The 24,024-nt window shown below is 39.3% G+C and overlaps 1 protein-coding gene across 4 annotated transcripts in view; it reads left to right on the top strand.

Moving 5' to 3' along the window:
- Window positions 1-24,024, top strand: part of Kdm2a (lysine demethylase 2A) — an 85,413-nt gene that overhangs the window by 8,215 nt on the left and 53,174 nt on the right. Inside the window, exon 3 of one of the 4 annotated variants that reach the window (XM_055614543.1) lies at window positions 18,861-18,933. The exons of the other annotated variants lie outside the window; for them this stretch is intronic. The gene's annotated coding sequence lies outside the window, so the exon portion shown is untranslated. The remainder of the gene's footprint in view (window positions 1-18,860; window positions 18,934-24,024) is intronic. 4 annotated transcript variants of the gene reach the window in all.

Here is a 24,024-nt window from a genome sequence, read left to right as displayed (position 1 = left end):
GGCTGGAGAGATGGCTCAGCGTTTAAGAGCACTGGCTGCTCTTCCATAGGTCCTGAGTTCAATTCCCAACAACCACATGGTGCCTCCCAACCATCTATAATGAAATCTGATGCCCTCTTCTGACCTGCAGGTATATATGCAGGCAGAACATTGTATACATAATAAATAAATCTTTAAAATAAAAAAAAAGAAAAACCAAAAATATAAGCCACACGTGAGTTGGGTCACGTCTGTAATTCCCAGCACTCAGGGAGGTAGAGGCTTGCTGATCTCTCTGAGTTCGAGGCCAGCCTGGTCTACAAAGCAAGTCCAAGACAGCCAAGGGTGCACAGAGAAACCCTGTCTCAAAAAACAAAAGAAAAAAAAAAAAGAAATAGTGATTCTCTCTTTTTTCTTTAAAGAGTTATAGATAAGTAAGATAAAGGTAGTATCACACTGTGATGGGGAAAAAGGCTCATTGTTACTGGATAATAGCACATATTAATTGAATGTGTAGTTGGCCCTTTGAGTTTCTAATTTAGCCAGCCGTGGTTCACTAACACTTGAAAACAGAATGTCTCTACACTGACCATGTAGAGACATCTTTGTTATTATTCCCATCCAGTACAGTTAATGATTACGGTGATGTGTCATATAACATTGAGCACAGACAGACTATGTGCATTGTGTACCATCATCTCCTTAGTCACATAGTAGGTTGTGCCTGTAGGTTGTATAAGTGTGTTTTATGATGTTTGCAGGATAGTGAAATTCAGGGTGCCTATCTGAGTGTATCTCTGTCTTTAAGTGATGCAAAACTATTTGCGATTTTTCAGCAGCCTTTAAGGTAGTCTTTTTGCCCTGGTTGTCTTGAGACTTGCTCTGTAAACCATGCTGGCCTTAACTCAGATATCTGCCCGCTTCCCCTCTCCTAAGCTCTGGTACTAAAGGCATGCACCACCACCAGCTGGCTTAGGTGGGTGCTATGATTCCCGTTTTACAGATCTGGAAACAGGCATAGTGCCTTAAGTAATTTGTTGTGGGTTATCCAGCCAGGATTGGACAGAGCTAGGGATCAAAGTTGAGAGTCTGGTTCTAGAGTGTATGATAAGCTCTACTGAACTGTTCAGCTATGTTGGTGGTACTTTTTTTATGTTTTTTTGTTTGTTACATTTTTATATGATGAATGAATTTCAGGTATTTACCAAGATCTCTTTCTCATTTAGGGCATTAGTTGAATTAAATTTATGTTTGTTTGTTGGTTTGTTTTGCCACCATGCCTGCCCAATTAAATATCTGTGGAGTGCTTATGCTGAGTCAGACACTTAAACTTTCAAATATTGTGATGTCAGATAGTGCTGAATACTTTGAGGAAATTATGAGGGTTATGAGATGTTTCCAGAGTCAGGGGTCACTTTTTTAGGTTGGGTAGTCAGTGAAAGATTTTTTGAGAAGATGGCATTTAATATTGAGATCTGAAGCTATTCTTGTGGGACTAGCTAATGCAAAGTCTTAAATAGGAATGATAAAGTATCAGTAATATTTAACTATGTATCAGACTGTATTCCATTGAATAATGTGAAGAATAGACATGGTCTGTTTGTGTTGTCTCCAATTTGGTGAGTCAAATAAATGCTTGTAGTAGTCAGGATTATTATGGTTATGCAAAGGGCAGCAAAGAAATATAGCATGCAATCAGTGTGTAATAGTGACCTAATCTAGTCTACACTTAGTAGTGGGACTGAGGCATCAGAAGACTTTTGCTAAGAGTGTTTAAAGCTGAGCCCTGAGGGATGAGGTGAGAAAGAGGTAACTAGACAAAATGGAGGCGGGATTAATATACACAAAAATCCCAAAGTTGGAAAGGATTTGACATTATTGAGAGCCCTCTCAAGTAAAAGGCCAGGCAGTGGTGGTCCTATGCCTTTAGTCTCAGGACTGTAGAGGCAGAGGCTGACCTGAATCTTCCCAGCTTGGTCTACAGAGCAAGCTCCAGAACAGCAAGGTCTACAGAGAAAAACCCTGTCTTGAAAAACAAAACAACACAAACAACAAAACAAAAACTACTGAAAGGGTCAGTATAATTATAGAGGTATAAGCAAAGGAGTTAAAATATTTTCAGAGAAGTAGGAGTGGTCAAATATTACAAATGCAGTGGGAAGACAGGGATTCAATAGAATAGAAGTATGTTTGGATTACAATATCTGTGACTGAATTGCAGAGAAGATTGGAATCACTCTACTTAGACAAGTTCAGGGAGAGTGCCTGAATGGATTTTGACCAGTTAGGATACTGGTGGTTCAAGGAGTATGCTGGAATGGGATTATTGAGATCCTACAAGAAAATTAGAGGGGATAATTTTAAAAATATTTACAGAAAGAACTGTCGACTTTTCATTCATTAGATTTTTTTTGAGAGTGAATGTAAAGGAGGTGTGGATGTGACTCCCAGGTTTTCCTGTATGGTGTATAATGTGGTGCATTCATTAAGATAGGGCACACTACTTAAGGAAGAACACATTTGGGGGTTGAGCAGAGGAGCAGTCACGAGTTCCTTTTTTTATTCCATTTTATTTATTGTTGTATGTGTGTGCGCACAATTGTTCCATGGTGCATATATGGAAGTCATAGGGCAACTTGGGAGAGCCCTACTTTCCTTCTACTTCATGGGTTCTGGGAATTACAAATTCAGATTGTCTGGTTTGATGGCAATCCTAATGAACTTGAAGCCCAGCAATTAATCTAGGCCTGTAGCTAGCAAACCTCAAGAATCTGTTTCTTCTCTCCCAACACTGGTATTATAGGTGTCTTCTCTGCTGCCACTGCCACCCCCAGCTTTTTGTTGTTATTTGTGGATGCTTGTTTAAATTTTGGGATACATGGGTTGTGGGGTTGGACGTGTGCACATGGGTGTGGAGGCCTTCATTTGCTCTTTACTTTCCTTATTGAGGCAGTTTTCCTCCTGATTGAGCTAGTCTAACTAGAGAGCTTGTTCTGGGGATTTCATCTGAAATTAAAGTGGGTTACCATGTCCACCATGTCCCCACCCAGTTTTATGTGGGTGGTGTGGATCCAAACTTTGGTCTTAACACATATTTGAGGGTGTGGGGGATTGAACTATGTCCACAAACTGAGCCATCTCTCCATTCTCAGACCTTGAACTTTTGATCCTCCTGCCTTGACCTCCTAAGTACTGGGATTACAGGTGTGTATCACTATTTGTAAATGTTTGATTTATGTGGTACTGGTAATCAAACATGATACGCAAGCACTAAATATCAACTGAGCTATAGCCCCAACCCTAATTAACCTAGGTGGACTTTATTTTTTTTTCACCTGTTGAATAGTGAAAGTAAACTTAATCGGATTGGAGTTGTAGTACAGTATTCAGTCATTTTCTCGTCATGGGTTAGGCCCTGGGCTCAAGTCCCAGCACTACAAAACAAAATGACATTGGAAGAAGCTATCAATTGTTGGAAATAGTATAACGTTTTAAAGTTTTTAACCTTGTAGGGACAGACTTATTACCCTGGTGTTTATGCCTCAGTTATCACAATATTGTTTTTATTTAACTCTTATCCTGTGTTCCAGCCAAACCAAATTACTTACTTAGGTTTTTAGCTTCTATATAACACTGTTTTCTGATTCCTGTCATAGTCTTCGTTCTTCTCCACACACCCCCTTTTTTCCCTCCTAGATGGGATTTCTCTGTACAGCCCTGACTGTCCTGGAACTCACTGTGTAGACCAGCCTGCCTTGAACTCAGATCTGCCTGCCTCTGCCTCCTGAGTGCTGGAATTAAAAAGGTATGCACCACCACTGCCCAGCCTAGTCTTCATTCTTTAAATACAGTCAATGTGTGTTGAAGGAAACCTCTTAAATTTACATTTTTCCTGTGCCTCATGATACCTAACTGAATACAAGATAGAAAGCCCAGTTTTGTTTGTGTAGTGTGCTTCTGCAGGCAAGAATGACTCTTTTCCATGGCCTGTACATAGCATGGTACCATTTATACTAATGAAACTCTCGTGTCACTGGCTGGTTAACTGAATACATAGGGACAAACTAGAATGTAGTACACTTAATCTTTTCTGTGGTAAAGTGCTGGTGGTGATGCTATAATTAGCAAGAAAGTGGTGGTCAGGAAAGAGTCAAAGGCAAGGAGAATGCTAAGGAATGATAATTTGTCCTGTCTTTTGCCCTAACTTTTAGAGAAAGTCAGACTGTTCATATTCCTTGAGATCATCAAGTTACTTTTGCTCTGTTACTGTCTTCTCCAGCATACTGCCGTAATTAGTTTGGTTCCCCAGGTTCCTTGATACTAGAAAATGGTTTCCCTGTATAGCAGCAGGCATGACTAAAGTACAAGGCATCCTAAGGACATTAATTTGGCAGTCTTTTGGTCTTGCAGAACTGAATGCTAGTCTACCAAGATCTTTTCTTTTGAACTTTAAAGGAGAGAAAACAATATCAGCCTTAACAGTAATTTAATATGGAAACACTTCTCTTACGTGTAAGGATTCTCCTATTTCTACAAAGACTACTTAAATTTGTATATGGACTGCTACGGGATTATCTTTTGTGCTTACTCAGCTGTTTCTCTGGAAAGTATTTTATTTTTAACTAAAAACTTTATTTATTTATTTTGAGCCAAGGTTTCTCTGTATAGCTGTGACTGTCCTGGAACTTAGTTTGTAGACCAGACTGTCCTTAAGTACAAAGATCCACCTGCCTCTGCCTTCCAAGCGCTGGGATTAAAGGCGTGGGCCACCACTGCCTGAGCCTGGCTTTATTTTTAAAATTAATTTTAATATTATTTATTTGTATATTTATACATAGGAGCATGTGCTTTCAGAGGCCAGAAGAGAATATATCTCCTGGCAGTATATTAAAGGCACGTATGAGCTGCTTGACATGGGCCCTAGGAACTGAACTCAGGTCTGCTGAAGGAGCAGCCAACACTTGCGAACATCAATACCAGCATGCCTTGGGTCCTGGAACCCTGTCTGGGACTACTAGAAAATAAAGAAAGGACAGACACGTACGAAAACATGCAGTCAGGTGGGCTGTGATGGAGTGCCACCAACTTTGCAATAATCCTTAGCACTTACAAGGCAAGTTACCTAGTCTTGGTAGCAGATGTATATAGGTGAGTAGTCTCAGACTATAAACACTGGAGGAGGGAGCTGCATTTTTTTTTACATTCTACAAGCTTTCTGCCTTCATCAGAGGAAGGCTTTGCCATCTCTTTGAAACTTCCTGGGGGTTGGGGAGGAGCTTTCCCATGGGTCTAAGGCATTGGGTCCTTGACATGGCAATGCCATGTTAACTATACACATTCACTCCAGGCTTCTTCCTCTGCTCTCTGCACACTTAACTCCTAAGCAAGCTATCTCTTCAACATTATGAAAGTTTTATTTTTTATTTATTTTTTTTATTTTGGAGGGGGTCTGTCAAATCTTCTGTTAAGTTTTTATAGTATAGAATACTTCTTATGCTTAGACTTAATCAAAACTTTCATTTTATTTATTAGCTTTTGGTTTGCTTGTTTTTCGAGACAGGGTTTCTCTGTGTAACCTTGGCTCTCCTGGACTTGAGCTTTGTAAACCAGGCTGGCCTCGAACTCACAGAGATCTGCCTGTCATCTAAGTAGCCGCACCAGGCCACTGATTATTAGCTTTTTAAAAAAGATTTTATTTTTATTTTATTTTATGTGATTGCCTATATGTAAGTGCCTGGTGCCTTCAGAGGCCAGAAGAGAGCACTGGATCCCCTGGAATTTGGGATTGAGGGCCTTCTCAACCCCAATGAATTCTGGGAACTGAACTGGGTCCTCTGTAATAACAACAAGTAATCTTAAAAGCTCAGCCTTTTCTCTAGCCCCCTTATTTTTATTTATTTTTCTTAACAGATACAAAAGAACATAAATTCATTGTCATATGATGCTTGGTATATTTACAATAATTGTCATTTTAAGCCAAGCACATGCCTTTAGTCTCAGCACTGGGAAGGCAGAGGCAGAAGATCTTAGAGTTTGAGGTCAGCTTAGTCTACATAGAGTTCCAGGACAGCCAACTACATAGAAAGACCCTATCTCAAACCAGACCCTGGCATGTCAGAGAATTTTGTTAGTTGTAATTACATATATGTGCATGTGAGTTTAGGAACCCAGATGGGACCAGAGGTGTCAAATCCCCGTGGCACTGAAGTTAGTGGTGCTTGTGAGCTGCTCAACCTGGGTGCTGGTTGAACTCGGGGATCATCTGCCAGAACAGTACTTTCAGTTAACTGTTGCCTTCTCTTCAGTTCCCAGTAGTTGTGGGATTAAAGGCATGTAGCACCACCAGGCCTACTTGCCTTCTTTTTTCTTTTATAAATTTTAAGTAAGACAAGAGCTCTTTAAATAGCTCAGGTTGGCTTAAAACTCATGGTAGACTTCATGTCTCAGCCTCTTTGGTGCTGAGATTATAGGCATGAGCCACCATGCCTGCCTAACCATTTTCTTTTGTTTTGCAGAGTTTCTCTGTGTAGCCCTGGCTGTCCTAGAACTCCGTCTCATGACCAGGCTATTTTTGAACTCAAAGCTATCTGCCTCTGCCTCCAAAGTGTTGGGATTAAAAATGTGTGCCACCACTGCCCAGCAGCCTGCCTAAATTCCAATTTTTAAAAATTAAAATGTATATGGTGTTTTACCTGCATATGCTTGTGGAGGCCAGAAGAGGGTACTCAAGTTAACAGTCAGTTGTGAGCCAGAGTGGGAGTTCCTTGATTCATTACTGCTGTGATCCCTTGGAAGTTCCAGTTTGACTCAGGATATCACAGACGTAGAGGCTTTATGAATGTATTATTAGAATAGCCACATAGATTCCATAAAAGTAAATATTTAGGAGAAATAACTTATTTAAATTAGGAAAAACCAGAACTGTCTGGAAGCATCCTAGGCCAGATTTCTGGGTCCCCATTCCCAGAATTTCTGATTACATCTGACACAAGATGTGAGCATTCTATTCCTATTTATTTCCCAGATAATATAGTCAGGACCACATTTTGAAAATAAGTGGGTATAATGCTTATAGTCCTAGTACCTAGGAGGAGGTAGAGGCCAAAGGATAAGAATCGAGGCCTATCTAGGCCATATGAATATGTGGGGACTCTGAGGAGAGAAAAAGGAAAAAAACAAACACCAAAACAAGAGCCATTTCGAAGGTTCAACAGGTAAAAAGGTGCCTGGTACCACCAAGCCTCATGACCTGACTTCCATTAGACCATGTTAGGTCAGTTTGGTCCTCATAGGAATATAAATCTTACAACATTCTAGTAATGCATCCTTTTTTAATGTTGCTAAATTCTAAAGATATATTAACTGCTATTATCATAGAATTGATTTTTCAAAATTCTTTTTTTTCCCCAAACTTTATTATGATTGATTGATTGTTGATTGATTTTCATTTTTCGTTTGCAAGAGCCCTGGCTGTCCTGGACTCATTTTGTAGACCAGGCTGACCTTGAACTCACAGAGATCTGCCTGCCTCTGACTCCTGAATGCTGGGATTAAAGCATGTGCCACCACATATGGCTGTGATTTACTTTTAATTTTATGTGCATTGGTGTTTTGTTTGCATGTGTGTCAGTGTGAGGGTGCTGGATCCCCTAGACTGGAGTTGCTACCATGTAAGTGCTAGGAATTGAACCTGGGTCCTCTGGAAGAGCAGGCAGTGCAGTGCTCTTAAACACTGAATTATCTCCAGTCCTTTTAAGTCTTTTTATTTTTGAGACCAGGATCTCATGTAGCCAAGGCTGGCCTAGAAGCCTAGAATTCCTGATCCTCCTGTCTCTATCACGAATGCTATGATTATAGGTGGTACTGTCACACCCAGACTGACTTAATGTGGTATTAAGTAGACTTTTTTTTTTTATTAGCACGAAGGAGAATCTTTTCTCCTTAATTGTATTATGTGTGTATGGAGGTTCATGTGTATCACACTGCACTTTTGGAGGCTCGAAGACAGCTTGCTAGCTTGTCAATCTTAGGGTTGAACTCAGTTTATTAGGTTTAACAGCCTTTAACTAATGGGCCATCTTACTGGCTCAAAGAAAGACTTTAGAAGGACTAGACAGAGGGCTCAGTTAAAAGCACTGACTGCTCTTCCAGAGGACCCGGTTTCAATTCCTGGCCCCCACATGGCAGCTCACAACTGTCTGTAATTCCAGTTCAGGGGATCTGACACCCTCACAGAGACAAACACCAGTGTACATAACCTTAAAAAAGAAAAAAAAAGGCTCTAAGAAAATTTTTTTTATTATTATTATTTTTTTGCTTGCATGTCATGTATGCATGTACCATGGGGATCAGAAGAGGTCATCAGGTCTCCTTAAATTACAGATGGTTGTGAGCCACCATTTGTATGCTGGCAATCAAACCTAGGTTTTCTGCAGGAGCAGCAAACGCCAGCACCTTTAGAAAGACTATTTTTCTTTTTGTTTTTTGAGACAGGGCTTTTCTTTGTAACAGCCCTGGCTGTCTTGAACTAGTTTTGTTGACCAGGCTAGCCCTGAACTCACAGAGATCCACCTCCCACTGTCTTCCAAGTGCTGGGATTAAAGATTTGTGTCAGCATACTGGGGTAGAAAGACTGTTTTTCAGTACACAGAAAATAGAAAGTCCTTCAATGAAATTTAAGTCAATATTCCCTTGGGTATAACTGTACTTTCCCCCCATGCTGAGTGTCTCTCTAACTGCCTGCCTTTCTCTCTGTCTCTCTTTGTCTCTGTCTCTCTCTCTGTTTCTCTCTCTCTCTTTCTGTACCTACCTACCTATTTTTGCAAGACAAGGTTGTACTATGTAGCTTTGATTGGCCTGAAACTCCCTGTGTAGACTAGACTGACTCTGAACTCATAGAGATCCCCTGGTCTCTTCTTCCAGAGTGCTGGGTATGAAGAAGATTAAAAAGTTCTCATTTCTTGCACCCCCAGTAGTGAAAGTTAGATACACTGGTTGTATAAATACTTGTTGTTTTGATTTTGGGGACAGGGCCTTTTAACTTTTTTAGATTTATTTATTTAGAATGTATACAATGTTCTGTCTGCATGTGCCCTGCACACCAGAAGAGGATGTCAGATCTCATTATAGATGATTGTGATCCACCATGTGGTTGCTGGGAATTGAACTTAGGACCTCTAGAAGAGCACCAGTGCTCTTAACCTCTGAGCCATCTCTCCAGCCCTTGGGACAGGGTCTTAATGGTTAGCTCAGGCTGGCCTGGAATTGTTGTTGTGTAGCCGTGGCTGTTCCAAAACTTCTATGTAGACCAGCTTGGAATCTTAGATTCTTTTCATCTCAGCCTCCAGAAAGCTGGATTCTAAGTGTGTGCCACCACTCCACATTATATGAAAGCTAAAAGAAATAAATCGAAAACTCAGTCATCATTACTATTTTAGCCCATTTCCTTTCATTTGTTTTCTGTACATACAGGAGAGCTTGTGTACATACAAGAGGTAAATTTTATATACTATCATTTACAGTTTATAGTAAATTTTCATATTATAAACACGTGAAGAAATCTTCTAAAAGATATACTACTGTTTCCTTTTTTTTTTTTTTTTAAGATTTATTTATTATGTATACAATGTTCTGTCTGCAAGGAAACCTGCATGCTAGAAGAGGACACCAGATATCATAGGTGGTTGTGAGCCACCATGTGGGTGCTGGGAATTGAACTCAGGACCTCTGGAAGAGCAGCCAGTGCTCTTAACCTCTGAGCCATCTCTCCAGCCCTATACTACTGTTTCCTAGAGCTTATTTCTTTACTAAACGGTAGGTTATATTCACTTTCAAAGACAAAAACAAAATGTAAGTGGGCATGGTGTCACACACATGTTATTAATTCTAGTATCTAGTTGGCCTAGGTAGAAAGTGTAACATTCTAGGCCAGTCTGGGGATACATAGTGAGAAGCTGTCTGGAAAAATGAAAAGAAAATAAACTTCAGTGACAGTGAGCTTACCATGTGTTTGTTTCACCTTATATCCCTGTCACTCCTATAAGTGTACTACTAAAGTTATGAATATTCTGAAAACCTGTGGAGAATTTCTAACATACTCAAAAAGTATATTCCATTATCAGCTCATGAAAAACTTCTTTCATCTTTGTTTTTCATTTCAGTTATTTTGAAATCAGTTTTAGGTACTTTTATTTCATAGGTAACACTGAATGTTTTGCATATGTTTATCTACATCTGTTTTTTTTTGTTTTGTTTTGTTTTGTTTTGTTTTGTTTTTTCCAGTTCTCTTTCAGCTTTGGTGGGGCTGTTTGCTGAAGGACTTTATATTATAAGCACTGGTGTGAAATACTCTCTATTCAGCTCCTGAAATTTATTTTACGGGAAATATTTTATACATAGAGAAAAGGACATGAGACTTCATATAGTTCAGTAAATAATCAAAAACTAAATAACCCATGTAACTACCACTCAATCAAGATTTGGCATTGTAATCTGGGCATGAGGAGCCAAGTAGCTAAAGAAGGATTGGGAATTTAAAGCCATAATAGTGGTTATAATAGTGGTAGGCCAGCTAGGGCTTAACTAGTGAGACTTTATCTTAAATCTTATAACCCCCAATTCCCAAATGCTGGGATTGTTCTCACCTTAGAAGCCTTCTTATGACTCAGTGGATTTCTGTCCAGATTTCTTTATCTGTGTGCATGCATGGGGATGGGCTTTTGTCTGTGCACATGTATAGTGATTATGGAGGCCAGAAGCAGTATCTCTCTTAACTTGAGGTTTGCATTTCCTAGGCTAAACTAGCAACCAGCAAAATCTCAGTCCTGTCCTGTGTCTACCTTTCTTTTGGTTTTTCGAGACAGGTGTTCTCTGTGTAGCCCTGGTTGTCCTGGACTAGCTTTGTAGACCAGGCTGGTCTTGAATTCATGGTGATCTGCCTGCCTCTGCCTGGGATTAGAGGTGTGTGCCACCGTGCCTTGCTCCTGTGCCTTCCTTTCAACCCCTGCTTGAATGCACCATGGGATATCCAGTCTATTAGATCAGTGCTGCAATCCAAACTGGTCCTCACAATTACACAGGAAGCAAGCGTTTAGCCATTGAGACATCTCTTCCTTTTTGGATTTTAAACAAACAAACAAAACTGTGTGGGGGGATAAGTACTAACATAGTCAAGTAACTATACTGAGATTCCTACATCTGTGCTCAGCAGTTTCTGTTAATTTCTGTGCTTGTTTTTGTTAAGCTCTTCCAAATAAACCCTTCTTTGCTTCATTTAAAAAAGCATAATACAGCTCATGTAGTGGCATAGGCCTTTAATCCCATCACTGGGGAGATAAAGGCAGGCAGATCTTTGTGAGTTTGAGGCCAGCCTGGTCTACAGAGTGAGTTTCAGGACGGTCAGGGCTACCAAGAAACCCTATCTTGGGGAAGGAAAAAAAAAAGTATAATTCTGTAGGGCTGTAGGGAGGCCTCAGCAGTTAAGAGCCCTGGCTTTTCTTCCAGAAAACCTGGGTTCTTCTTCCATAACCACATGGTGGTTCCCAAACATCAGTAAGTAGTTACAGGACATCTAGAGCCACCTTTTGGCCTCTGAAGGTACCAGGCACACAGCATGGTATACAGAAATACATGTAAATGAAACACTCATTCATAAAAAATAAAATAATTTTTAAAAACGTTCTATTTATTTTTCTTTCTTTTTTTTTTTTGTTTTTCAAGACACGTTTTTCTGTGTAGCCTTAGCTCCTGGAACTCACTCTGTAGACCAGGCTGCCTCCGCCTCCTAGAGGGCTGGCATTAAAGGCCTGTGCTATCACAATCTACCGGGCTTCATCTTTTCTATTTCTAGTAACACTGAAAAACAGAATAGTTTATTTATTTCCTTGCTCAAATTCCTCCAATTGCCTCTTTAACAGGGATTGGTTGGTTCAAATCAGGTGTCAGGGGTGTGTGGTTGATAAATGCCTCAGTTTTTCTTAACCGGCAGATTACCTAATCACCTGTCAGATAATATTTAATCTTTTGGATTTTGTTGACTACGTATTTATGGTGGTTCATTTTATTTTTTAATTTTGAGATAGCATCTTAGTATTGCTGTGTGGTCCTATGTAGTACGATCTCCTGGTGATCTGCTTTATTTAGGCCGCTGGGTGCTGTGATTATATGTGTGTGCCATCATTTCTGGCTATGGTAAACAGAATTTTAAAATCACGTTTTCTTTTTATGGTTTGTGCTTTGAAAATTTCAATCTTAGGCAGGTGACGGTGGCACATGCCTTTAAGCTCAGCACTCAGGAGGCAGAGGCAGGCATATCTCAGGGCCAGCCTTGTCCACAGACTGAGCTCCAAGATAGCCAGCACTACATAGGGAAACCTTATCTCAAGAAAAAAACATTTTTTTTTTAATTGTACAGCTCTTTTTTTGAGAGGAAACATGAAAATACCCCATTTTGCTCATTAGAAGATGGCTTAGAGAAGTATATTAACTTGCCCTGAAGTTATTGAATGGCAGAGATGAGTAATTAGGTCTTTTTACTTGAGGTTGAATTTCTCTATTATAGCATATTATTCCTTTCTCTTTCCCACTAACTGAAAATGAGACTGTACTCGGCTACTTTTTCCTAAAGCTCTTCACCCATTCTTACTTTTGGATCTTTACATCTGCAATTCCTTCTTAATTGACCATATTTGTTTCCCTTCACTGTGCCTTTGCTTTTACAGTAGCTTCTTGAGAGTTTTAACATCTTCATTCTTTCTAGATAAAGTTTCCTCTTTTTTTTTTTTTTAACATTTGGGTTTTATATTGCAGATGAAAAACAATATTACTATTGTCTTTCTACTTGCTTTTTCTAGATTTTGAGGACAAGAACTATGAGTTTTACTAATCAGAGTGGTAACCATGCCTGGTTACAGAGCATATGTTAAACAAACAAACAAACAGTTGCATATTCTTTTTAGTTGTGTCCTTTTGTCCCTGCCTCCTTGTGATAGATACTTTTGGTATTGTATACTTAGGCCCTGTAATGTATTTAACTTTAGAATTTCTGTGTAGTAGAATGATGTTCCATTTGTGGTAGTTTTTGTTTTGTTGTTTCATCTTTTAGATAGTCACATGTAATTCAAATTGATGTTGAGTTTGTCATGTATCCAAGGATGACCAGGAATAGCTAATCTTAAGTGTTTGGAATTACAGGCATGAACCATCATGCCTTCTTTTACGCAGTTTTAGGGGATGTCTTGCATGCCAGGCTATATCTGCTTAACCCTGGCAGAAGTGTGTATGAATGAGTGTGTGTATAACTTTGTGTTTGTGAGTATAGGAGCATGCATGTCATGCTGTGTGTTCACACCAGAGAACAACTGTTTTGAATTCGTTTTGTTTTTTTTTTTTTTCCCCAGTGATGGGTTCTAGGGTTGAGCTGTGGTTATTATGATTGCACAGCAAGTCTTTTTACACAATGAGACATCTTGCCAGACTCCAAAAGTATCTTTTTTTAAAAAAATATTTTTATGTATATGAATGCTCTATCTACATATACACCTGCATGCCAGAAGAGGGCATCAGATCACCTTATAGATGGTTGTGAACCACCATGTGGTTGCTGGGAATTGAACTCAGGACCTCTGAAAGAACAGCTAGTGCTCATAACCACTGAGCTGTCTCTCCAGGACCCCAGAAAGTATCTTAGAAGTATTGACTTGGGCTGGAAAGATGGTTCAGCGGTTAAAAGCACTGTCTGCTCTTCCAAAGGTCATGAATTCAATTCCCCATGACCACATGGTAGCTCACAACCATCTATAATGTGATCTGGTTCCCTCTTCTGGCAGATGTAAATACAGACAGAACACTCATATACATAAAATAAATAAATCTTAAAAAAAAAGTGTTGACTTTTTTTTTTTTTTTAGTGTTGACTTTTTTTAACTTAAGTGTGCAGTGCAGTGAGTTTCATAATTTTTCATATGTATACTCCATTGTACTTTTATATTTGTATCTATCCTTCCGAAAAGAAAAGTACTATTTTGGGCATGGTGGCTCATACCTATAATTCTAGCACTTGAGAGGCTGAGACTAGAGTGGGAGGGTGGTGTGGGGCTGTTGCCATCCTGTACTACATAGAGTTAGTTCCAGGTCAGCCTGGGCTACAGAATGAATCTTTTCTGAGAGATGGAAAAAGAGCTGGTCATGGTGATGCATACTGGCAGATCTCTGGTACTGTCAGGTCTATACCAGTCAAGGCTACTTAGTCAGCCTCTGGTTTGTTCTCTTTTAGGAAGGGGGAGATGATCTTTCCTTTTGAGATAGTGTCTCACTATGTAACTTTCCCTGGCTTGGAATTCCAGGTTGTCCTCCAAGTTGAGAGAGGTGCCTGCCTCTGCCTTCCCATTGTGGGGATTAAAGGTGTGAGTCACCTTTCAACACCCAGATTAACCTTTTTCTTATTTTAGAAATTTATTTATGGTGTGGGTGGATTGCCTGCATATGTATTTATTTATGTGTGTGGGTGGATTGCCTGCAGAGGCCAGAAAAGGGCATCAGATTCTCTGGGACTGGATTTACAGATGTTTGTGAGCTGTTTGTGGGTGCTGGTAATCAAACGTGATTCCTTAGAAAGAACAGTCAGTCCTTTTAACCATGAAGTGGATATAAGTAACCAGAAAAATTAGTTGTAACAGCTTATTTAAAAAAATCTTATAAAATCCAGAGCATATAGTCAACTTGAAAACAAACACTATTGTTAGTAATTTAGTGTAGGGGAATAGAGTCAAGCCTTTGTTTTCTGCTGGCTTGAGGTGATTTTTATTTTTGTATTTTTAAATTTTTGCCCATCCTGGGAAAAGTCAGGTTAAGATTAGATCTTTTATTAGTTTTCAAGAAACAGTGAACCAGCTCTCTTACCTTACTGTAGGAGGAATGAAATTTACAGGGATCAAATGAGAGCTTTCCCTAGGAATCTAGAGAAGTCATACAGCAGTGCTTCTCAGTCTTCCTAATGCTGCGACCCTTTAACACAGTTCATATTGTGCTGACCCCAACCAGAAATTTATTTTTGTTGTTACTTCATAACTAATTTTGCTGCTGTTATAAAGCCTTATGTAAATATCTTTTCTGATGGTCTTAGGTGACCCCTGTGAAGGGGCTGTTCCATCTCTCAAAGGAATCATGACCCACAGGTTGAGAAACACTGCTATACAGGTTCTTAGAACAAAAACCTCCCTTGGATGTTTTAGTGGTAATGTAGCTGAGTGTGGTGTTTTGAATGTCCCCTATAATCTGGGGTTTTGAATTCTTGTTCCTTAGTGGTGGCTCTGATTAGGTTTAGGAGGTATGGCCTTACTAGAGATATGTCACTAGGGTTAGCCTTTAAGATTTAAAATGTCACTTCAGTTCTTCTGCTTCTGGTGCCATTTGATAAGTGAGCTCTTAGCTATTACTGCTACATTTGTCACTTGCTGCCACAATTCCCTGTCAGGATGGGGTCTTATCCCTCTGGAACCAATAAGCCCAAATAAACTCTTCTATAAGTTACCTTGGCCATGGTGTTTTATCACAGCAATAGGAGAGTAACTAATATACTGTGTGCGGGGGTGGTGGGGTGGATTCTCTGGTTTTTGTTCATATTATACAGATCTGACCTTTTACATAATTGGTTCAGTTAGTTTTTGCTAGGTCACTACTCAATACAAATATTTTTCTCTATTTCTCTCCTTTTAACTATGGATCTGGGCATGGTATTACAAGCCTGTAATCCCCAGACACTCAAGAGGTGGTAACAGGAGAGATCACAAGTTCCTACAGAGTCAGCTCAAAGTTATCCCTAGCAACCTAGTATGAGATAAGTACATGGTTACACACTAGATATGCTTAAAATTTTTTCTAAAAATTTTTACAGGTTTGAGATGCTGTATTCAATATGTCTAATGAACCAGTCAAGGCTTTTCACAGTTTTCATTTTTACTTCCTTTACTGTGGCTGGTCGATTCATAAACAGATAACACTTCTCAACTTGTTTGAGTTTTTGAGACAGGTTATCTCTGTTAGAGAGAGCCCTGGCTCACCTTGAACTGTATAGACAAGACCAGGCTGGCCCTGAACTTAAAGAGAGCCACCTGCTTCTGCCTGAAGAGGTGGGATTAAAGGTGTGTGCCACCCACCTTGTACTTTTTTTTAACAATAGAAGTTAAAAATACTTGTTTCTAATGAATCAAATGAATATTCCTTTCTGAATTTCTTTAGCAGTGCTGTACAGTTTGACTAGTATAATTCTTCTCAGGCCACATTTATGTGAGCATAAACTTTAAAATTCTGTGTGTGTGTGTTGGACATGTCAGAGGTCACCCTTGGGTGTCATTCCTTGGGTGCTATCTATTTTTTAAGTTTATATGTTTGTGTATGTATATGTGTCCATGTGTGCCCTAATGGCTAACATTAGATCTCCTAACGGTAGATGATTTTAAAGTGCTTAATGTGGGTGTTGGGAACTGAACCCTAGTCGTTTGTAAGAGTGTTAGGTTTAACTATACATATAAATATGTGTTGTGTATAATATAGGGGGCTAAAGAGGTTAGTTTCTCTAATCCTTAGCCATTCTGTCAGTTTGTATATTCTTCCCTGTCTCTCATTGCCTTTTTATATATGCACACACACACAGAGCCAGAGACTTTCTACATCATAGTAGGACTAGAAGATAATTTTATAAATACTGTAATTACTAGGTCTTACAATCTGTATTTTACATATTTAGTAACCAAAGAATAGCAGAATTCAATAATCTATTATGTAATGGCATCCCTTATACTAAATAAAGGAAAAAAAATATGAAAAAAAACCCAGAAGAAACACAGCTTCAATTAGTTACGTGTGTGTGTGTGTGTGTGTATGTGTGTGTGTGTATGTACGTGTGTACACGTACGTGTGTACACATTTGCTTTTGTTACAAATTCTCATGTATTCTGAGCCTCTGGCTTCTAACTCTGATTAGGGATTACAGAAATGTACCACATGCCTGGTTTCTACAGTGTTGGGGATAAAATCCAAAGCTTTGTGCATGTTAAACAGGCACTCTACCAACTTCATCTCCCAGCTACACATTTACTTGAACCCTCCAGTAAATATATGAGAATTCAAAGAAATTTACTGTCATTTAGTTTATCTTAAATTCTAGAAGGAAGGAGGGAGGTCAAAGATGCTGTATAATAGTGAAACATTTATTAATTAATTAATTTATGGAGCTGATCTGTCAGAATTTTTATTTAATTAGTGGAGCATCAAGAGGAGTCTAGTGAAGCTGGGCATGGCGGTGAATGCTTTTAATCCCAGCACTCAGGAGGAAGAGGCAGGTGGATCTGAGTTCAAGGCCAGCCTGGTCTATAATACAAAGTTGTAGGACAGTCACAGCCAGGGCTATGTAGAGAAACCCTACTTCCAAAAAACAAACGAATAAACAAATAATTAAAAGAGAAAGAGGCCAGAATTACTTTGGAAGTAATTGTGTAAGATATCTGTGAATTTGGAAAATAGGACTTTGACATGGTCTCTTCTTTCTGAGGAATTAAACCAAACAGTAGGAAGTTGGTTGTAGTAGCTAAAAATGTACTAATTCTAATCAGTTGGGAGTGAGGGTGGGATGGAGTGTGGAACAGAAGATTCGGTTGGGTTTTGCAAGCTATACTAGAGCTGAACACACTGAGGAAGCCTGGAGGGCAAAACTCAGCATGAGTAGAGGGAATGTGAGGAAGAATCTTCTTGTCTAGTGATGATGATTTCCTTGGTAGGAGTTGAGGTTAGTTTCTAAGTTACACCTTGGAAAGTAGAGGTTTGATTAAGTTATTGTATTGAAAATAGAAAATCATTTCAGTATACTGCCCTGGAAGATTCATTACATTAAATTGCTTCCAAGGTGACTGGTTTTGTCAGTTTTGGTTCTGTTTGTTTGAACAGATTAGAGTTTTGCTGTTTAGTATATCAATCACTAGCCCCAAATTTTGGTAGATGGGGCAGGAGGATTCGAGGCTAGACAGTGCTACAAGAAACCCTGTCTCAGAATACAAATGTAAGTATGTATAAATAATATATATCACTATATAAAATTATGGGTTCTAGAAATTTTTTTTTTCATTTTTTTAAATCTTTTATTTATTTTTTATTAATTACACTTTATTCATTTTGTATCCCCCCATAAGCCCCTCCCTCCTCCCCTGCCAATCCCACCCTCCCTCCCCTTTCTGCATGCATGCCACTCCCCAAGTCCACTGATAGGGGAGGTCCTCCTCTCCTTCTTTCTGATCTTAGTCTATCAGTTCTCATCAAAAGTGGCTGCATTGTCCTCTACTGTGGCCTGGTAAGGCTGCTCCCCCCCCCCCCCCCAGGTAGAAATTTTTAAATTGTAGATGTGGTCAGATTATTTTTCTAGTAGACCTCAGTGGCCTAGAATAAATTGTATTAGAAGCATCTTGCTACAGCTGGGCGTGGTGGCACACGCCTCTAATCCTAGCACTTGGGAGGCGGAGGCAGGCCAATTTCTTATGAGTTCGAGGCCAGTCTGGTCTACAAAGCAAGTCCAGGACAGCCAGAGCTTGATAAACAGAGGAACCCTGTCTTGAAAAACAAAACAATGTTTTGCTGTAGAACATCTTGTAAATCCGTCCAGAGATGATATGATTTCAGTAGGAGCATTTGACTAAGTGAGTAAAGTACTGCCTAATATGAATGAAACCAAAACTTTAATCAATTTTTTTTGGTAGCCAACCAAGGCTCTCCTGTAGCCAAGGCTAACCTTTAAATCTCCTGATCCTCTTGTTCCCTCCCCTCCCCCCGCCCAAGTACTGGGATTATAGACACTACCATTTAGCTTTTTCATCAAACTTTGTTCTTTACTGTAGAAAGAGTCCAGCTTCTACATTTGTGCAATGTTGTCCACTCTCGCTTTTCCATTCTGACCTTCATATAGCAAAGGTAAGAGTAGTCAGTGTTTGTATATACTTTACTTTGAATTCTGAAGTGTTAGAGGAGCAATATATTTATAAATAGTCCTTGTCTTTTTTTTTTTTTTTTTTTTTTTTCCTTTTTCTTTTTGAGACAGAAAGTCTATGTAGTCATGGAAATCAAGCTGACCTTGAACTCAAATTCTACCTGTGTCTGCCTCCCAAGTGCTGGGACTAAAGGTATGGGCCACCATGCCTAACTATACTACTTTTGACTGAATTATTTGCAAGAAATTTGTACATCATGGTACAATAGCTCTATTTTAGCACTTAAAATTTCTGTAGATAGGGCTAGAGAGATGGTTCAACAGTTAAGAGTGCTTGTTGCTCTTCCCTAAGTCCTGGATTTCAGTTTCCAGTTCCTACATGGTGACTCTTAAGTCATTTGTAAAACTCTAGTTCCAGGGAATTAATTTTCTTCTTCTGACCTCTGTGGTCACAGGCACTCATGTTGTACACAAATATTTGTGCAGGTAACACACACACATAAAAGATAATTTTAATAAAATATCTTTAGGTTGTATTTATTTACTGTTAGTTAAATCTTTGAGACAGTCTTACAATGTAAGCTAGACTAGAAGTCTTTTTGTTTTTGCTTTTATGTATACATGTGTGTAAGTGTACTTCATTCATGCTTGGTGCCATTGGAGCCAGAAAGCTCTGGGTACCCTTGAATTGTAGTTACAGATAACTGTAAGCTATCATGTGGGGGTCCAAACCCAGGTCCTTTACAAAGCAGCAGCCCCTCTTTAACTTCAGCTCCCACCTGGTAACTCTTGATCTCTTGTCTTAGCCTCCTAAGTGCTGGTGTTACAGATGTATACCACTATGGTATACAGTCCTGTTTTATTACAGGACTTCTCGCCAAAGAATAAGGATGTGATCTTACCAGAAATGTTGTCATAACTAAAAAAAATTGTCATTTTATAATAACTAATAATCAGAATTTTCCAGTGTCATAAATAGTCTTTGTTGTTTTTTGAGATAAGGTCTCACTGTATAGACGAAGCTGGCTTCCACCTCTGAGTGGTGTGGCCCACCACATCTGGCCTAGACAAGAATGTAAAGCTCTTATCCCCAACCCCACCTCAGTTCAGGCTTATGCACTGCATTTGACTGTTGACTCTAAGCTCTTATAATCTAGAATAATGGAAACTCAGTGATCAAAACAAAGCTGGCTAGTCCTTTGATTTTGTGTAGTCCACCAAATAAAAATGAGTTTACAATTATTTCCTTACATCTTTTTGTCCTGTTGTATAACCTTGGTACCTGCTGCTTGTTATGCAGACTAGTTTGGCCTTGAAATCAGAGTCCTTATCATTTTTTGAAAATAGATAAAACTAGCTGGCAGTGGTGATGAGCATGGTGATGCATGCTTTTAATTCCAATGTTCAGGGCTCCCTGGTTAGCAGAATTCCAGAAGGGTTACACAGAGAAATCCTGCTTCAGTGGCTCCCCAGGCCCTGTCCCCCCCTCCCCATACAAAAGAAGAAAGGAAAGAAAAGCAAACAACACGAAAAAAAATAGGGTAAAACTCACAACTTAAATTAACCATTTTCAATAGTACAATTCAAAATATTTTGTAGGCCAGGCACGTTGCTGCATTTCTTTAGTTAAGCACTCAGGAGCAGAGAGAAGCAGATTTCTTGAGTTGGAAGCCAGTGTTATGGTATGATCTACATGCACCTCTATAAACCTTGTCTACAAACAAACAAAAAGGCCAAAACTGTAACCATCAGTTTCTTAGCATCTCAAAAAGAAAGTTAGTATCCATTAAGTTGCTACTTTCCATTGCTCCCTCTCACACACAGCAGTCTTGGCTAACCCACTTTAATTGGTTTTGTGTCCGTAAGGATTTACTTACTTTAGATATCTCATATCAGAATCATATATTTAGTGTCTGGTTTCATTGACACTGCAGGAGTTTGTGGTTCACTTAGGAGTTTCATTCCTTTTTGTAGTTACTGAGTACCTGCTGTATGCACAGCTGAACTACATCTTGTTTATTCATGCATCTATAATGGACGTTTGGGTGGTGTGTCTTCATTCATAATTGTGTTTAATGCCACCATGAATTTGTGTGTGTACGTGTATTTAAATACTTACCTTCCTTAGGTTTTGAAGTTGTTTGAAAAAAAAAATCAGTATTGTGGTGGGGAAACTATGAAATTGAAATCTTAACATCCATAAATAAAAGCTGTGTCCTTTAATTTATATGTTGTCTGTGCTCCTCTCTTACAGTGGCAGAGTTGAAGTGTTGGTAGATATTCCATAGGCTGTGGAATTTAAAATCTTTCCTATGTGTGTCTCCTCCTCTTGGCATTGATTCTTTTAAATTAATAAACCCTATTTCCTATGTTGTTGGAAATGGAACCTAGGGCATTGTGTATGGTAGGCAAGTTGGTATACCATTGAGTCATACACACCCTCAGGCCCTAAGTTGTTTATGTTTTAATTTCATTTTTATTTTATATTTATGGCTGTTTGGCTTGTATGTGTGCCTGTATATTGTGCATGTCTGATGCCTTAGGAGACCAGAAGAGGGTGTCAGTTATAGACAGTTGTGAGTAGCCATGTAAGGCTGGGATATGAACCCTGGTCCCCTGGACTCTAGTCTCTGGCTTTGAACTCTTATTAATCTTTTTGCTTTAGCCTTCCAGATGATGGGATTGCAGGTTATGTTAAATAGTGGAGCAGAAAGTACAGTTTCCCCATTCTGTTATCCCTAGTGACATTCATGTGTTTGTGTGGTACAGTTGTTAGAATTGATGGGCCAATAAAGATAGTTTTTCTGTGTATGTTTCAATTAATGTATGTTTGTATATGTTTATGTGTAGAAGGCAGAAGTTTCCGTTGGTTGTTTACTCCTCAGGGACCATCCATTTTTGTTATTTGAGACAATTTCCTCTGGCCTAGAACTAACTCACTGGTTGGGAGAATAGCTACAGGGGGTCCACCTGTGTTACTGGCTTCCATGGTGCTGAGATTATGAATTTATACCACTATGCCTGCCTGTCTTGTGTGTGTGTGTCTTGTTTTATTTATTGTTTATATAGTATACTGCCTACATATGTGCCTGCAGGCCAGAAGAGGGCACAGATGGTTATGAGCCACCATGTGGTTGCTGGGAATTGAACCCAGGACCTTTGGAAGAACAGCGGGTGTTCTGAACCTCTGAGCCATCTCCCCAACCCCCTCTTGTTTATATTCTTGACTTCAGTTCTCATGTTTGCATAGCAACCATTTTACCAGCTGGACTAGCTCCGCAACCTTGATAACAAGTTACTAACTAAAGTTCACAGTTCTATGGATTTTGAAAGGTTTATTACTCTAGTACAATGCAGTCGTTTGACTCCCTAAGAATCTGCTGTGCTCATATTCCCCTTCCTTTCTCCATCAGCAGTCTTTTCTTTTTAACTCTATAGTCTCTCTGTCTCTCTCTTCCCTCCCTTCCTCTTTCCCTTCCTCCCTTTCTTCCTGAAGACAGGGTCTCACTGTGTAGTTCTCTTGAGTGGCCTTGAGCTTCCTATGTAGACCACTGTGGCCTCTAACTCATAAAAATCCATCTCCCCTCTGCCTTTCGAAGTGTTGGAATTAAGGGGTTGTGCCACCATGACCCACTTTTTGGTTTTTCAAAACAGTTTCTCTTTATAGTCCTGATTGTCCTGGAACTAGCTCTGTATTTTAATGGCTGGGATTAAAGGCATGTGTCTGCCACACTTGGCTTAGTTCTACCTTAAAAGTGAAAATTTTTATGTGTGTGTGTGTGTGTATTATAAAGTTATGCATTATATATACTAATATATATATTTGTGTGTGTTTTCTTCTCGGGTGGATCAAGTTCAAGGCCAGCCTGGTCTACAGAGTGAATTAGTTCTAGGAGAGCCCAGGCTACACAGAAACCCTGTCTCAAAACAAACAAACAAACAAACAAACAAAATAAAAATCAGACTCATTCCTGTGTCTTTTATTTCTTTTCTTTTAATCTTTATGTGCTAATCATAGCATACAAATGAATTGAGTATACTTAGTGTGTTCAGTTGATTGTATCTTGCCATCTTGTGGCATCTAGGATCATGCCTAAAAGTTTTACCTATGCTGGTGGGATTCACTGAGTTTTGTCCAAAATAAGGATCATAGGCATCACCTTTATTATAAGTATCTGGGCCTGGAGAAATGTCTCAGTGGTGAAGAGCACTTGCTGCTCTATCAGAGAATCTGGGTTCAATTCCCAGCATCCACATGGCAGCTCACAGCTGTCTATAACTCCAGTTCCAAGGGATCTAACACCCCCACATCAAAGCATATAAAACAATTAAATGAACTATTAAGTGTCCAATTTGGCAGGTCCTTTATTTCCCAGTAACAGTGTAAAATCCAAAAATGTTTTCTTATATTAATAGTTTGTTTTAGCTCCATGGTGGGTAGAATTTTTCTTGTTCTTCTAGCCCATGATTCCTATTCTGTTGAGATACCTATTTCATAGTCTAGTTCTTTTCTGTTTTCTCTTCTGTACTTTTTTTTTCTTGAATAGTTTGCCTTCTCTGGTTATTATATTTTAATTATCTACATGTGTGGAGTGGGGTTCTACTTTTTGAGTTTGGGTGCCCCTAGAGGCCAGCCAAGTCAGATCCCCTGGAGCTGGAGTTAAAAGGTTGTAAGCTGCCCTGTGGGAGTTCTGGAAGAGCAGTATGTGTTCTCAAACACTGAGCCATTGCTCCAGCCCCTCCTGTTCTGTTGTACCTAGTAGTAGTATTTGTTCCCTCAGTGCCCATTTGGTATTTTACTTCCCCTACATAGTGTGAACAGCATTCCTTGTCACCAGCCCATGCCGTCTATGAGATCTGAAGTGGAAGGTCTTACCTAGAGAGGTAATGTGTTACCTTTTGAAACTGACTTTCGTTTTCCTTTTCTTTATCTTCCCATTTTCTTTTTTGTGGGTGCTGGGGATCAAACCTAGACCCTTACACATGTTACACATGTGTATAACATGGCACAGATACATCCCCAGCCCATCTTGTTTTTACAGCTAAAATAATACATTTTGTGACTGTATCTGACC

Source organism: Psammomys obesus, unplaced genomic scaffold (assembly GCF_907164565.1).
Source record: "Psammomys obesus unplaced genomic scaffold, mPsaObe1.curated_primary_1811, whole genome shotgun sequence".
NCBI classification, from domain to species: Eukaryota; Metazoa; Chordata; class Mammalia; order Rodentia; family Muridae; genus Psammomys; species Psammomys obesus.
The sequence above is the reverse complement of the archived record's forward strand: the minus strand, read 5'-3'. Positions and strand labels throughout refer to the sequence as shown.